Below are 17,633 nucleotides of genomic sequence, written 5' to 3' on the forward strand. Positions count from 1 at the left end.
AAATATCTTTTAATGTGTCATCAAGATTTGCACTTCTTACACGTAGATGATCGTATAATCTCTTTTGACAACTCGTCAGGCTGCACATAAGTCAATAACTTAACCGAATTTGTGCTACTTGTGCTAGGTGTTTTCAAACATATTTAGCTTACAATACATCCAAAAGTTCTCTTTACGATATTTAAGTCTTTTCTTTATAAAATGTAGTTGTCATCCGTAAGTAATGCATTGGTTTGTCTAGTTTAGTTCATCAACATACCTAAACAGAACTACATCTTCTTTTCATTACAAGAGCATGTAAACTTTTGATTTCAAACGCGTTCCTATATTGACGACTTGCATACGAAACACAAGGAGACAGAAAGGCAACAAGAAACAAAAAGGTAAGCAAGTAGATCGACTCCTTTGGCCTTTTTTTGTGTGTTGTCAGTTTATTTAAATTATAATTAAATTATCTATTAAGGGTACTCATATAACTACGAAGTAAATTGTTTCGAAAATTTCCTACTTACAATAATACTATTTAACACAGTAGAAACAAAAGTCTTTGCGATCCATTAATATTTTATGATATGGCCGTAGTAACATCTTTTGTGTTTTGTAGTCAAATAGTCATCATGGTGAACTATTGTCTATGTAATTATATCTCGGATTTTGACTTTTGTATTCCGGTCTTTGTATTTTCTAACAAGAATCCTTTTACTATAAAGACCTCAAGACTGTAAGGGTTGGATCGAGACCAATCATCACAGAAGGCCTGAACAGTGACCTTTGACGTCGAAACATGTGGGCAGTTTAGACCCATAGCTCGTCGCTACTTCACAGGTTTGACGACGTGTCAACGAGCTTTTGGTCTCTACTGCCTACAGGTTGTGACTTCGCAGGTCAGTTTTGAGGTCTTCTATAACGCATGGTCTCGGTTGGATTCAGACTGACCTCCCTCCTAACTGAAATACCAAGACATCCCTCCTAACTGAAATACCAAGACATCCCTCCTAACTGAAATACCAAGACCTCCCTCCTAACTGAAATACCAAGACGTCCCTCCTAACTGAAATACCAAGACATCCCTCCTAACTGAAATACCAAGACCTCCCTCCTAACTGAAATACCAAGACCTCCCTCCTAACTGAAATACAAAGACCTCCCTCCTAACTGAAATACCAAGACCTCCCTCCTAACTGAAATACCAAGACATCCCTCCTAACTGAAATACCAAGACATCCCTCCTAACTGAAATACCAAGACCTCCCTCCTAACTGAAATACCAAGACATCCCTCCTAACTGAAATACCAAGACATCCCTCCTAACTGAAATACCAAGACCTCCCTCCTCACTGAAATACCAAACTATTGTCAAAAGCCAAAGGCATTCATTAACTCCCCCTTCTTCTGCTACTTAATATCACTTAGTAACACTTTGAGCCAAGACAATAGACCATGTAGAAAATGTTATATACCTTGGGAGTGTAGTCAGTGTATCCGGTTGGAACAGATGAAGACATGAAACGCCGTAGAAATCTATCGCGTCAGACATTTACACAGCTAAAACCAACCTGGAAATCTCCTCACATCTCAAACAAGACTAAACTAAGAATCTTTAACTCTAATGTCAAGGCTGTCCTACTGTATGGTTCTGAAACATGGAGAACAACTGAAGCCACAACAAAAAAAAAAAATACAGACCTTCATCAACAGATGCCTGAGAAATATCCTAAAAATACACTGGTATGACAAAGTAGAAAACACCAAACTGTGGGAGATGAGTGGGCTGAAAAATATAGAGGTCCAGATTTTAGAGAGGAAGTGGAGATGGATTGGTCACACCCTTATAAAAGATACCAGCAACAGAGCTAGGCAGGCCTTAGACTGGAACCCCCACGGAGCAAGACGTAGAGGAAGACCAAAAAGTACATGGCGACGCAGTGTACTTGAAGAAGCAGAGAAGACCGGGAAGAGCTGGGAAACCATCAAAAGACTAGCAAGAGACCGTGGAGAGTGGTGTGTTTTTTCATGAGGAACTCAAAGGAATGATGATGATGATGATGATGATGACGAACACGTTGAGCCAATTCAACCAGGCACGCGCAAAATTTGGTTGTCAGAAGTAATTCAGGCGCATGACATATTTACAAAGAGTTCTTCAAACCAGACTGACAACCGCCTGCTTTTATATCCCGAAAAATGAACCACGTAGACATGTGATTTTATAAATTTAAAAACTTTATTAAGTATCATTCACAGTCAAGTTAGCATACAGGATGTCTTTAGGATAGGGTTAGGGATGAATTCTTCATCTGGCATGCGGGTGACATGTTGTAGCCAAAGAAGTCTTCTGTGTCACGAAAGCATAGATAGTGTGTGAATTGTCCAGTTTTAAAACGTCTTGGCTGGAAACACGATCCTTATCTTATCTTATATGATACAGGAGTTGCTTTATGCTTCACGCCTCTAGTCATGCATGTTAACCAATGACTTTGATACTGCCAAGTCACTGATTTTGCTGGCTGGCTCAGGCAACCCATTCCATGCTCTAATAGAACTAGGGAAGAAGGAGCATTTGTACGAATGGACCTCATTCACCAATCGTAAACAAACAGCATTTAGCCACGTGATTCTCCATCTCTTCCATACAAATTACGATCAATGTCTATCACGTGACAGTTTTTTTTCCGTTGTTTTAATCAATATTATCACGTGACTAAATGTTGTTTGTTTACGATTGGTGAGTGAAGTCATTCAAAAGAAGATACTCTGTATGCGCGGCAAGCAGAAGAAGTGAAAACTGTTTTTATTTAAAAGCTCGGTGCATCAATGTTGACTAGCTCTCACGACAGTAAACAAGAGCTCTAATTATACAATCGTTGTAGATACGCATTTTGCTATCCATGGTCAGTTTGATATTTTCCCCGATATGCTAATAGAGTTTTACAAATCTTGCACTGACTGTAGCAAGATCATAAGATTATATGAGACCAATAAGTGTACTCCTCGGAACTCAAAAAATGATTAGTGATTGTTCTCAGCAAATAGAGTGATCGGTAGAGCATTATACAGAATTCCGACTCCAGTGCGGGGTAAAACAAGGATGTGTTTTGGCCCCAACAATATTTGGCAGGCCATTCTTCATCAAGTGCGGGGTAAAACAAGGATGTGTTTTGGCCCCAACAATATTTGGCAGGCCATTCTTCCTCAAGTGCGGGGTAAAACAAGGATGTGTTTTGGCCCCAACAATATTTGGCAGGCCATTCTTCCTCAAGTGCGGGGTAAAACAAGGATGTGTTTTGGCCCCAACAATATTTGGCAGGCCATTCTTCCTCAAGTGCGGGGTAAAACAAGGATGTGTTTTGGCCCCAACAATATTTGGCAGGCCATTCTTCCTCAAGTGCGGGGTAAAACAAGGATGTGTTTTGGCCCCAACAATATTTGGCAGGCCATTCTTCATCAAGTGCGGGGTAAAACAAGGATGTGTTTTGGCCCCAACAATATTTGGCAGGCCATTCTTCATCAAGTGCGGGGTAAAACAAGGATGTGCTTTGGCCCCAACAATATTTGGCAGGCCATTCTTCAATTCTTCGGCATAAAGTCAAAAGGAAAGACGGTCACGGAACTGTATTCGCCTGCGATGCGGCACTCACCTTTCAATGGCAAAAGAACCACAAAGCAGGCTAATGCAGCTGAAATTCTGGTCAAAGAAGAAGCGTGGTAGGTATCGGAAATAACACCCTTATGGTGGAGGGAGCAGGAATATAACTCCCCTGGGATTAACTTTTGCCTCTCTCTCTCTCTCTCTCTCTCTCTCTCTCTCTCTATATATATATATATATATATATATATATATATATATATACTTAATGAAAATATAAAAATAATAATTGTTTTTTATTTTGTGGTTGAGTGCATCAATAGAGGATTACTGACCATTGGATCAAAGGTCATCATAAAACTTTTTAAAATAGCAATATTGGTTGTCTTTGTACTGGTCGTGCGTAAGTTGTTGTTTTTTTTTAATTTTATTCTTCATTTTAACTAATTATTCAACTACTTGGTTTCGAAATTTCCTAAAGTCCATGTTGCACTGAGATAGAGCTAAAAACTTATACGTATTTATGTTTCTGCTGGTACGATGTTTATAATTAGTATTAAGATATTTGCATATTTTTTTTTTATTGGGTGTGATGACAAATAAGTTGATATTTTTACGTCCCTGCCGTGTCTTTCACATTTAAATTTGATTCTATTGTTGTCGACACATAAATCTAGGCTTGCGAGAAGGATTATAGTGAACTGTCTCATCAATAAACGTGTTTTTTGTAAAACAATAAAAGCGTTCATCCTATCTAATTCTATTTTATAATACCTGTTTATGTCAATAAAATATTATGTCAATAGAATATTAAAAGTGGTTCTCAAAGTTCAATGCCATATCTACGACTCATGATCACGGTAGCTGAGTTGCTAAGTGCTTGGATTCCGAACCTGGGGTCCTGGGGTTGAATCTCAGTGAAGACTGGGATTTTGAATTTCTGGATTTTTTTAGGGCGCCCCAGAGTCCACCTAACTCAAATGGTAACCTGGCTTAAGTTTGGGAAAGTAAAGGCAGTTGGTCGTCGTGCTTGCCACGTGACACACTGCTGGTTGACCCTAACCCCTAACCCTAACAGATGAACATAACATCATCTGCCCGATCTGCCCTATAGATCGCAAGGTAAGAAAAGGGGAATTTTATTTTTTACTTTACAATCACCAATCGTAAGAAGCGTGGTCGAGAGGCTAAGTGCGCTTGGCTTGGCTTGGCTACATAGAAGGGGGCACGAGGTTCGACACCTCAGAGTTACTGAACGCCTAAAGGCAGCACGGAAAACCAACTCCTAGATATCCCCCCCCCCACTGGTCCACAAATCAGATTGGACCAAAAGCGCTCTGAGCATGCTATAAACATGAAAGTAACGCTATATAAAAGCTATAATAATAATAATAATATTATTAATAATAATAATTGATTACGTACCTCTACTCTTGAGACAGTGATCTGTGGCTCAAAATCACAGGCTAAGTAAAACTGAAATCCCTTTCTCTGAGAGGTCTGTAGGAGAAATGCTTATTACCGATGATCAGCACATATAACATATAACACATATAGCACATATAACATATAACACATATAACACATATAACACATATAACACATATAACACATATAACAGTGTCTCTCTGACATCTAAATTTTAGAATAAATGATTAATAATACGTTTTTATATATATCATCAACCATCTAGTCACATATTCACATTTCTTTTTCAGATGTAACTGGTCAATCAGAATATAAATATAAGCCCTCAGTTGTCCAGGTGAAATGTACAAGAAATAGATCAGAAGGATTCCAATTGCTGTATGGAATAAATTTTCAAAAGTGCATTTACTGGAGTCAATCAAACAAATCCTTCGATCAAGCTGTCTCCCATTGTAAAGGTTTCCGTACATTCATATTTACACAGATAGAAATATTAATAACAAATCGACCCGCGGCGTAACATACGCCGCTTTTTAGTGACGGGTGAACCCTCCTGAAAGACACAGTTGTCCAAGTGGGGTAACTCCAGTCCGACTTGCAGAAATAAAAGAGTTACCTTTTCAAGACTTTTTCATCGAGGGTTAGAGAGTCGGAGTGCGTGCGCGTCTCTCATGGTTGGCCGAGGAAGAGAATTACATAAAGTCACACTAGCGGATCCAGAACTTTGGAGTGGGGGGGGGGGGCGACTTTTTTCCAAACCCTAACCCTAACGCCCAGTAAACCCTAACCCTATGCATAAACGTGCGTACAGCATATACATACATATATATATATATATATATATATATATATATATATATATATATATATGAGAAAAAAAGCGCAGCATTTCTCAACCTTCGGCGAAAAACAAAACAACTGGGGCAGCGCTATAAGGTTCCAGAGTTCCTTGTTTTACCCTACGCTAAAAGCGTTTTCTTTCATTCTTCAATGCAGAAACGCATTCTCCTGACATATAGAGCTCATTATTCATAAAAAGAATTAGGGGCTAAGCCCCGACGCCAAAAGCATTTTCTTGCATTATTCAATGCAGAAACCCATTCTCCTGACATCTACAGCTCATTATTTATCAATGGAGTTCGGGGCGAAGCCCCGTCGCCAAAAGCGTTTTTTTTTTCATTCTTCAATGCAGAAACGCATTCTCCTGACATATAAAGCTCATTATTCATAAAAATAATTCGGGGCAAAGCCCGGACGCCAAAAGCGTTTTCTTGCTTTTTTCACTGAAGAAACGCATTCCCTGACATATACAGCTCATTATTCAAAAAAGAATTCGGGGCGAAGCCCCGACGCCAAAAGCGTTTTCTTTCATTCTTCAATGCCGAAACGCATTCTCCTGACCTCTACAGCTCATTATTTATCAATGGAGTTCGGGGCGAAGCCCCGTTGCCAAAAGCTTTTTTTTTTTGCATTCTTCAATGCAGAAACGCATTCTCCTGACATATACAGCTCATTATTCATGAAAAGAATTCGGGGCTAAGCCCCGACGCCAAAAGCGTTTTCTATTATTCTTCACTGCAGAAACGCATTCTCCTGACATATACAGCTCATTATTCATAAAAAGAATTTGGGGCCAAGCCCCGACGCCAAAAGCGTTTTCTTGCATTCTTCAATGCAGAAACCCATTCTCCTGACATCTACAGCTCATTATTTATCAATGGAGTTCGTCAAAAGCGTTTTCTTCACTGCAGAAACGCATTCTCCTGACAACTACAGCTCATTATTCATCAGTGGGGTTCCGACGCCAAAAACCTTTTCTTGCATACTTCATAGAAGAAACGCATTCTCCTGACCTAAAGCTCATTTTTGATACTATTAAAAAAGGACCTTTCGAATAATGTTGTACTTGAAAAATATTCTAATATGAATTTATAGGCCCTTAATACATTGCAAATGAAACCGATTTGTTCCTTGAGAAGATAAGATACCCCACATATTTAGATTTGGCGTTGAGGATCGCCGCCGAAAAAAGAATTATTCGATAAATAATATTCAATAAAATTAAAGTATAAATTGTGAGTTATAGTCCCAAATTTATTTAACTAAAAAAATTTCAGATTGAGTAAAGGTTGGGAAAAGGCGACTATGTTCTGTGTTATTTGAGTTTAGAACTTCTCAATCATGACTCTTATACTAAAAATTTCGTTTGAATTCTAACTTTCTTAAAATAATTATGATAAATTCATGTGAAATTACATAAACTATGTTTGGAAATGAGAGAGCGGTAGAGTGAAAACGATTAATCCTCGCTCCTTTAATAATGTCTGCTAAAGATTGCATTTGGCATTAAAGAATAGGGGTGGGGCGACTCAACTAACACAAACTATGATTCTCCATAAAAATAGGACCGCCCCCCAACTCAGAGGGCTAGAGTGGGAGGGCAGTACATGCAATCACTCTCTCCCCAACTCCACCGAATCGGCCAAGATACCAGAAGGGGATTGACATAATATAAAATTTATATATTAATTCAATTAATTTTGTTCACAAACTATGATTTCTCCATAAAAGTAGGACCGCCCCCCAACTCAAAGGGTTTAGGCAGTAGAGGTATTCGCCCCCCCCTCTCCCCCAATCGGCAAACAGGGAACGACATAATATAAAGATCGGTTAAAATATTAATAACAAGTGTTAATCATATATACATATATTTAATTGTTTCTGTTAGCAAGTTGTGATTTCTACAAATAAATTGGACCGCCCCCCCCCACTCGAAAGTGTATGGGTGGGGGTGGGGGGGGGGGCGGGATTGATACCATCGCCCCCTCCCGACCCCACCAAATTAGTCTTACAATTTGTGCGTTACCACCAAACAAAAAACAGTATAACTTTAAGAAACCAAAGTGTACATTCACACCAGACTCACTCATAATTTACATGTGACAAAGTCTATACCAGATTGTTCTTATTTAATTATTTGATTGCCAGGGGAACAAAAGAGTGTTTGTGTCTGTTTGTCTTTGCTATCGGTGTCTTGTATCTCTTTTGTGATGGTAAAATCACAAAATCCTGACACAAAGGGTGATTCTTTATTTCGAGGATCTTGTTAATTTTTTTTATAGATGTTTGTCTCAAACAACTGCCCAAATGGGGTTTGTTTTTTTGCCAATGATTTTACCAGCAGCATTTAGGAATCTATAAAGTTTATTTTTATTTTTAATGCTCAGATAGTGATATTGAAACTTAAAATATTGCAGATGTGAGCGTGATAAAACATAGCCAATGCCTTTTCGCTAACATTAAATCGTTGTCTGGTGTGAATGTACACTTTGGTTTCTTATAGTTATAATGTTTTTTATTTGGTGTAATGCACAAATTGTAAGACAAATTTCCATACGAATAATAAAGAATATTATTATTATTAAACCTAAATAAAAAGATCAGCGTTATTTTAGACCCCCCCCCCCTTGGCTACGCTCATGGATATGCCAGCTTATGTGAATTTGACTCTAAAGCAAAGAGAAGAACAAAGTAATAGAAATGTGTACCAATAATAAACAAGGTTACAAAAGACATTTTGTGTGGAAACACAAACTCAAAATCGGCCCCCGAAGTAAAATGTTTTACATAATTCGGATAATCCTTCAGAGTTGAAGATAGTTTACTTCCTAGTCCAAACCTCCCGCAGGACGACGGGGTATGGGAGCAGGCAGAGTTTGAACCTTCGATCGTCGATTAATCCAAACGACAGTCCAGCGCGCAAACCGCACGACCAGTGGTCCACCCAGGTAGGCTTCAATATTTTCAGAAAGAACATCCGAATGAAATTATATCAAAGACAAATAAGAGATAAGAATGGAGAAAGAAGGTTAACAGATCTTGTGTAGTGCCCCAACCGTCCCGCAGATCAAAGGATACGTGAAAGTGAATGTAAAGTTAGATGTGACCCTGGCCTAACTAGTTTGTGGTCTATAGGGCAGATGATTTGTTTTGGGCTATAGAAAATATGTTCACGAAAATAATTTTTATAAGATTACTATTCGTCTTCAATTAGGTCTAACTTATAATGCATACTGATTAGCTTTTTCTTATAAAAAACTGCTTGCATAATTGAATTTAAAAATTAGAATTTTCGCTTTCAGGAAAAAAAAAGTAGCCGTTGCATCAGAACTTTGAATGGTCTAAAATATTGTGAAGTCGGATTTTCAATATCTCTTCTAGTTTACGAGATCTAAGGACAGAGGACAGACGGACAGACATTTCGCACAAAACTAATAGCGTCTTTTCCCCTTTCGGGGGCCGCTAAAAAACAAAAGTTTCCGAGCATTGCACTTTAGTAAAATAAAAAAAAATATGCTCTATTCCAATTCATTTTGTCTTTCAGATAAAGGTGGCTTCCTGGTCACAATAAAGACCAGCGCAGAAATGGCTCTGGTATCTCAGAATGCGAAAAACTGGGCTTTCTGGATAGGCTGTGATGACAAGAAGGAGAAAGGAACTTATGTCTGGCATGATGATGGGAGACCGGTTCAAGATGTGGAAAAAACGTTACATAGTAATACAAACTATACGCCTAGATACATAGTTCTTATTTTAATTATGGCTTTCACTTTCTCTCTCTCTCTTTCTCTGTTTATTTACCTTTTTTAACTCTCTCTCTTTCCCTTATTCCTCTAGTTCGTCTCTTTCCTTTTATATGTTGCGCTTTCATTATTTCTTGCTTTCTTTTTTATTTCTTCACTTGCCATTACCCCATGGTTCACTTGTTAATTCGCAACTTCGCTCTTTCTGCCTGATTCTCTCTCTCTCTCTCTCTGCAATATTCTCTACTTCTCTACCTCTCTCTTCGCCTCATTCTCTACCTCTCTACTTCTCTCTTCGCCTCATTCTCTACCTCTCTACCTCTCTCTTCGCCTCATTCTCTACCTCTCTACCTCTACCTCTCTACCTCTCTCTTCGCCTCATTCTCTACCTCTCTACCTCTCTCTTCGCCTTATTCTCTACCTCTCTACCTCTACCTCTCTACCTCTCTCTTCGCCTCATTCTCTACCTCTCTACCTCTACCTCTCTACCTCTCTCTTCGCCTCATTCTCTACCTCTCTACCTCTCTCTTCGCCTCATTGTCTACCTCTCTACCTCTCTCTTCGCCTCATTCTCTACCTCTCTACCTCTCTCTTCGCCTCATTCTCTACCTGTCTCTGCCTCACTTTCTCATCATCTTAGCCTCACACGTTCCGCTGTATTACTATTTCTCTGTTTTCCTTCTTTTAATTCTCTCTAGCTCAGGGGTTCTCAATATATGGGTCGCGACCCCTAGGGGGATCGAATGCCGATTTTGCTGGGGTAACTTAAGACCAACACAAAAATGGATTTTTTCAAAAGTATAAAACTTGAAATTTACTCAGTTTTTCCGTTGGTCGCAGCACAACAGAACAAATCCTAAACCTCAGAATACTCTGTAAAAAATACCTCCTACACCAAGATAATCTTTTGCATGTCTTTATTGATTTCAAGAAAGCTTATGATCGAGTGTTGCATGGGGTGACAAATACAACATAAATAAAAAGATAATTCAAGTTGTCCAGCCAGAACCTCTACAAGGAGGTCACAAGTGCGGTGTACTTCAACAATAATATTGGGGAGTGGTTGGAGGTACCCTAAGCATTAAAGGAAGAAGAATTACAAAATTTCGCTTCGAGGATGACTTAGATAGCCTAGCAGGAACAGAAGAACTAGCTGACTTAGTGATGCGCATTGACAAGACTCCCGCAGCATATGGTATGCAAATAAATGCCGAAAGAAACAAACAAATTACGACCAATAGCCAACAGGGCTTTTAAAGGGGCATCAGTATTGGAGATGAAAGGCGGACTAGTGTTAGCAGCTTCAAATACCTCTGGTCATGTCCACATTTTTATATGCCTGTGAGTCTTGGACGCTGACTGCAGAGCTAGAGAGGAGGATCCTAGCAATGGAGTTGAGATGCTACAGATGGATCCAAGGTATCACATTAAAGGACCGCATCACAAACCAAGAGATTAGAGACAGGGTTACTGCAGCAATTGGACCCCATGATGACGTGCTAACTATAGTAAAAACAAAACGCAAGCTAAACATCTATGGCCATATAACAAGGTCTTCGGGAATCGCAAAGACCTTCCATCAGGGAAAACAGTACGAGGAAGAAGAAGAAGAGGCAGACAGAGAAAGCAATTGTAAGAAAACATAAACGAATGGACGGGCCTGCCATTGAAAAAGGTTCTAACTAAGACGGTCGGCAGGTCTATGATGGTATTACATTGTATTACAGAATTATAGATAGGTAAATAAAGGAAGAGGTAAGTTACTATTTGTTGGTGTTTGAGATCAATGTTCCATATTAATAAAAAGTTTAAATATTTCAAATGTGTCGTGCGCGAATACAAAAACTATGTATGATTTAAAACTGTAAAAACTATTTGTTCTAAGACAACAAAATCATTCTAATACATTATGGCCTTGTTATGACCCTAAACAAGGCCATAATGTATTAGAATGATTTTGTTTTCTTAGAACAAATAGTTTTTACAGTTTTAAATCATACATAGTTTTTGTATTCGCGCACGACACATTTGAAATATTTAAACTTTTTTTTTCGTTTTTATTTAGAGTAGTTTATGCTATTCGGACACCTATAGGCCAAAATGTCAAAGTTTGACTTTGACAGGACATTATTTGACAATGGTTCGACATAGAAAAGAAAATAAAGTATCGGTATCTTCTTTAGTTTAAGGAGAAAAGGATGACTACTTATATTTGTACCTGTTATTATATTTAAGGTCAAAGAGGCCTTGTGTTTTCATTTAATTCAGACAAATTTGACCCACATTATTTGATTTCGGACAACATAATTTATTTCAGACAGTTTGTATATTTAGGCATCAATAAACTCTGATTTTAATTCTATATTAATATAAACTAAATTTTAAGATCCCCCAGCATAGCCCATCACATGAAATCATTAAGATGTTTCCGTGTTATGCATAAATACGAACACAAAAAATAAAAAATATCAACACACTTATCCTACCAAAATTAGGTCACTGGGATAATGACTGCTACACTGACTTTTAGACTTATTTTATGTTTGCATTATTAGATGTGTGTTGAATGTTTGTGTTTTTTAGCGGCCCCTGAAAGGGGAAAAGACGCTATTAGATTTGTGCGAAATGTCTGTCCGTCTGTCCGTCTGTCCGTCCGTCCCGTTTAGATCTCGTAAACTAGAAAAGATATGGAAAATCCGACATCACAATATTTTAGACCATTCAAAGTTCTGATGCAACGGCTACTTTTTTTTCTGAAAGCGAAAAAGTCTAATTTTTAAAATCAGTTATGCAAGCAGTTTTTTAAAGAGAAAAAGCTAATTAGTATGCATTATAAGTTAGACCTAAATTAAAAAGAATAGTAATCTTGTAAACGTCATTTTCGTGAACAATTTTTTTTATTGCGAAATATTTTTTTTTTTTTTGAGCATTCGAATAAGAGATTGATCCTTTTCAAAACAATTACATCTATTATAAGACTTCAGTTAGGCCAGGAGAGGCGCGGTAGCTGAGCGGTTAAGCGCTTAGCTTCCGAACCGGGGGCCCCGGGTTCGAATCCTGGTGAAGACTGGGATTTTAAACTTCGGAATCCTTAGGCGCCTCTGAGTCCACCCAGCTCCAATTGGTACCTGATATTAGTTGGGGAGAAGTAAAGGCGGTTGGTCGTTGTGCTGGCTACATAACACCCTCGTTAACCGTAGGCCACCAAAACAGATGAACTTTACATCATCTGCCCTATAGACCACAAGGTTAGTTAGGCCAGGTTTACATCTAACTTTGCATTCACTTGCACCTATCCTTTGATCTGCTGTACCGTTGGGGCACTACACAAGATCTGTCAACCTTCGTTCTCCATTCTTATCTCTCATTTGGATGTTCTTTTTGAAAATATTGAAGCCTACCTGGGTGGACCACTTCGGGGGCCGATTTTGAGTTTGTGTTTCCACACAAACTGTCTTTGTAATCTTGTTGTTTATTAATTTAATACATTTCTAACACAGATTATCTTTTGTAGTATAGTACAAGTTAGGATAGACATTCTTGCCTAAATAGCTGAATTCTCTATATTCTCTCTATATAAATCTAGATATATCTAGTAGGTCTAGATCTAGGCATTTCATTGCATTCAATGTACCAAGCTTACTCCATACATTTTCCTATTTATATTCTATAAAAAAACAACAACAAACAAACAAATATAAGATCATTAACATTGATGTCCAAAACTGGCTTTCTGAAATAAATTTTGGTAAGAAAATCGTACAAACCTCCCGCAGGACGGATGGCTGCCTGGTCGTGCAGTTTGCACGCTGGACTGTCGTTCAGATTTATCGATGGTCCCTGGTTCAAACCGTGCCCGCTCCCATCCCCCGTCGTCCTGCGGGAGGTTTGAACTAGGAAGTAATTATCTTCCACTCTGAAGGAACATCCGAAACATGTAAATTACAAACATTGAATCTATACAAAACTGAAACAACTGGATGGCTGCCTGGTTTGCGCACTGGACTGTCGTTCGGACTTTTTGATGGTCCTGGGTTAAAACCATCCCCCTCCCATCCCAAATCGTCCAGCGGGAGGTTTGTACTAGGAAATAAATTACCTTCAATTAATCGTAATACATTTTTTTTATAGTAGTTACTCTAGAGTCTAGACTATTTTTTTACTGTTGGGGGTCGCCGCATGATGGGAAATAATAAAAAGGAGTCGCCGAGCTAAAAGGTTGAGAACCGCTGCTTTAGCTCCTGTTCTCTTTCTATTTATTTATCTTTCTTTTCGTTCTCTGTATCACTCCTTCTCCGTCTTTTCTATTACCTCTTTTTTGTTCATTGTGTATCTCAATCCTCATTGTAGGCCTACTCCTTTCCTTCACCAGTCAGTTTTATTCTTAAAGGAACATTTTAACTGTATTATAATTTTATAATTTGGAATGATTAACCTTTTTTTTTTGCGGCCCCCGAAAGAGGAATAGCAGCTATTAGTTTTGTATGTGGTCTGTCCGCCCGTTCGTCTCGTTTAGATCACAGAAACTAAAAAAAAAGATATTGAAAATCCGACATTCTAATATTTTAGACCTTTCAAAGTTCTGATGCAACGGCTACTTTTTCTTTTCTGAAAGCTCATCATTTAATTTTAAAAATAAAATGCATACAGATTTTTGATATAAATACACCATTTTTACACTATTAATACTAAATACTAAAAAACAAGGAAGACTATATTACTAAAAAAATTGGAAAAGGGGGGGGGGTCATTTTTTTCTCTATATAAAAAATATTTATGCAAAAGTTTTTGTTATTTTCTAAACAATGATTTAAAATATATGTATTACTAATTTAAATGTTTCTGTTATAAAATCTATTTGAAGTTAAGATACAATGTTTACTTTTGTTTTTAAAGTGAAAGATGTTATTTATTATGTATATAGATCGAATATAATATAAAACATCATTTAATAAGCTGTCTTCAATAAGAAGCACTTGCAGTACAACCAAGGAGATGAGAATTGAATTAAATAAAAACAATTCCTCCCAGTTGACTTTGAGAGATCGGCTATGTAGATAATCATGAAAAAGATAATCATTCAATATCATCAGATAAGCCAGGTTTACGTTGAAACATATCTTCTCAATCATCAAGTCATTGAATAACTATGAATATTAACAATGCAATATTATAATAAAATTAATACATCTCCTTATTAAGTGCTATCCTGTGGCGTAGCTAGCCATAATCGGGCCGCACGGGGCATCAAGTGATGATGTGGGCATCAAACAGAGCACAAATTTTCTCAATGCACTAGATGTCTTGTCTGATACCTCAGAAAACATTACACAAGCGAAACAAAACAGACATCCCAAAAGTGGAGAGAAAAAGAAAACAAGATCGGTTTTAAATTTCTCCTGTTGAAAGCTTTCTAGTGAATCATGATGATGTCAAACTTAGTGGTTTATTTTGAATCAACTCTACCGAAACAGATAGCAGACATCCTGGTTTTGGAAACAATAAGCTATCGTTTAGAACAATCTTTTCGCGCAGTTCCTCAGATAAAATTCCAGGCTGGACATATCCGAAGTCTTTGTACTTAATTACAGCTTCTTCCACTTCTGGAGAAAGTGCTTTTGGAAGACCATCACATGACTCATCACCTGTATCACTTACTTCAGATGTTTTCTATGACTGTGGTAAAAGGGTAATTCCCTGGAGTCTCTTCAGCACTACTACCTTTATTAAGAGACATTTGCACTACTTCGACAGCTGTATCTTTGTATGAATCCTCTGAATAGTGATAATCTTCTTCGACACGTTCATGGTCTCCTTTGTTTTCAGTGCTCTTATCAGGTTTCTACTTAAATGATAAGGATGATGAAATAAAGCACCCTAAACTGCTATTTCCTGAGAGTAACACGGCACTAGTCAGCGCTACTCCTTGAAATTGAGAGTACCCTTGCACGGAAAGAGTTAATAATCTGTGTGGAATACATGCAACAGGGTCACTAACTTATATAACAACGTGAAAAGCAAGATTAGATGACAGTGAAGTAATATTTAATTTTTTTTAAAATTTGGACACTCATTTGGGGGACCCACAAGTGGGGGCCCGTAAGTATTTTCGAATTCTCCCCCCTCCTCCCCACCATCTAGCTACGTCATTGAAAATATTGATAACTACTAGTCAATTCTAGACTGCGCACTTTAATGGAAAACATTAAAAACATCGATAACTACTAGTCAGAAGGGCAACGCTGAAGCCATTATTACCTTCAGCGAAAGTATGTGCTCTGATCTGAGGATTAGTGCAGAATATCAAAGACGTATTGGCCACAATAAAAAGAAGCCAAGCCAAAAATGTGAAGATTCTGTATAAACACATACAAAAGAGCTACGGATTGAGATTCATTCTTCCTTGGACGTGATAGTTCAAGAAATAATCACCCAGTATTATCATAACATGATGTGGTAGGTGAATATGGATTTTGTAGCTCTCCCAACTATTTAATCCTCAGATTGAAATCAATCTCCATGGTGCTCATAGCAACATTGACAAAAACAAATTTCATCTTAAGTGAAAGAGGCGTCAACAGTTTGTCACAATTTCTTCAGAAGCCTTTGATCTTCTCAAACAAGGATCTGTTTGAAATCTTGAATTTAAAAAAAATAAATAACAAGATAACAGCTAGAATGCCACTAGATGATTCAGTTCTAAATATTGTCTAAATATCCGTGATGACTATTGAATCCCAGATTCTGCTTTGAGAGAAAAAGAATGATGTCTAAGATTCTCTTCATTTAGCATTATCAGATTTTTACATATTTCTGACAATGCGGTAAGTGTGGCTTTATGCGAGCGAAGTTTTTCGACACAGACTTAATTAAGTTGATCAATAATTAATACCAATCAGCGACACGTTTCACTAACTAAGCCATTAGAAAACAGATTTCGATAAAATTATTGATACCATGTAGTTTTTCGACTATTAAAGTTTGTAATATTTATTTGTAGTATATTTTGTTAACGTATAATAACGTATTCTCGCTGTTTTATATCCGAGGGTGGGTCATCCTGAGTAGATTCCGCACTTGGCATCAAACACCCTAGCTACGCCACTGGAGTGCTATCATGTCGTCAATCGACCTAACAGTATGATACTATCGGCTAAGCTTTCAGTAGGTACACGTGTCTTCATTTGTATTGCTGGTGACAGGGTTGTGGTGGATGATAGTTTTTAGTTCATAGCTTCTGATATTCTTGCTGAAAATATTAAAAGCTGCCTTTTTACCTGCTAGAGTGGACCACTTCGGGGGCCGATTGTGAGTTTGTGTTTTCCCATAAACTATCTTTGTAACCTTGTTTTCTTTGCTTCTGTCTGCAGTAGTAAAATCTGTTAAAGAAAGCCCGTACGGATCTTGCTGTGGTTTAATAGTTTTTTATGGTTTTAGCGAGATTTCTCCTAGTATCTGCTCACAAATAATTCCCTATGCCTGTGAGTTAAAATAATCGTTTGCTTATCAATTCATGAAACTAGAAATGTGGCATTTAAACATTTTGGATGTTACAGTTGAAAAAGAAAGAGGTTAAACGAAATATAAATTGAAAGCAAAAAAAAAAAGCACTCTTTGATTTTTATTTATTTGTTGTTTTCTTTAAGTGGGCAACAGTTGAAAAGAACTGTTGATTAGGTATTGAAAAATCAAGGCAACTATGTCGTTGTTGACCCCAACACTTTTATCCATTCATCACTGGACGCCATCTTGGGCAGAACTGCTTGTTCACAACAAAAGACACAATGACTAAGGGCTATAATTCTAGCATTAACAAGAACAAGAACCTTTATGGTGTTTGTCATTTGTTTAGAACTAGTGTAACGAAACTGGTAAAACTTCTTATTTTGGTAATTAACGAAATAAGAATTAAGATTAAACGCATTTACATCTGAACTATTGTAAATACATAGTAAACAGAAAAGGTAGTGTGTTTTTTTAAGGTACCCCCCAAAAAAAAACCAACTCAAATGCTTGATACTTTTAATACTAATACA

The 17,633-nt window shown here is 37.6% G+C and overlaps 1 long non-coding RNA gene across 2 annotated transcripts; it reads left to right on the forward strand.

Annotated features, from left to right (window-relative positions):
- LOC129922852 (uncharacterized) lies at window positions 1-17,204 on the forward strand. Of its 2 annotated transcripts, none has more exons than XR_008774783.1 (5): window positions 1-383; window positions 3,899-3,989; window positions 5,305-5,472; window positions 9,399-9,569; window positions 16,968-17,204. It is a non-coding gene; the product is annotated as an uncharacterized LOC129922852 (long non-coding RNA). The 2 variants fall into 2 exon arrangements; XR_008774782.1 differs by having other exon boundaries at window positions 16-383; window positions 3,910-3,989.
- Window positions 17,205-17,633: the final 429 nt, after the last annotated feature.

Source organism: Biomphalaria glabrata, chromosome 14, assembly GCF_947242115.1.
Source record: "Biomphalaria glabrata chromosome 14, xgBioGlab47.1, whole genome shotgun sequence".
Classification (NCBI taxonomy): Eukaryota; Metazoa; Mollusca; class Gastropoda; family Planorbidae; genus Biomphalaria; species Biomphalaria glabrata.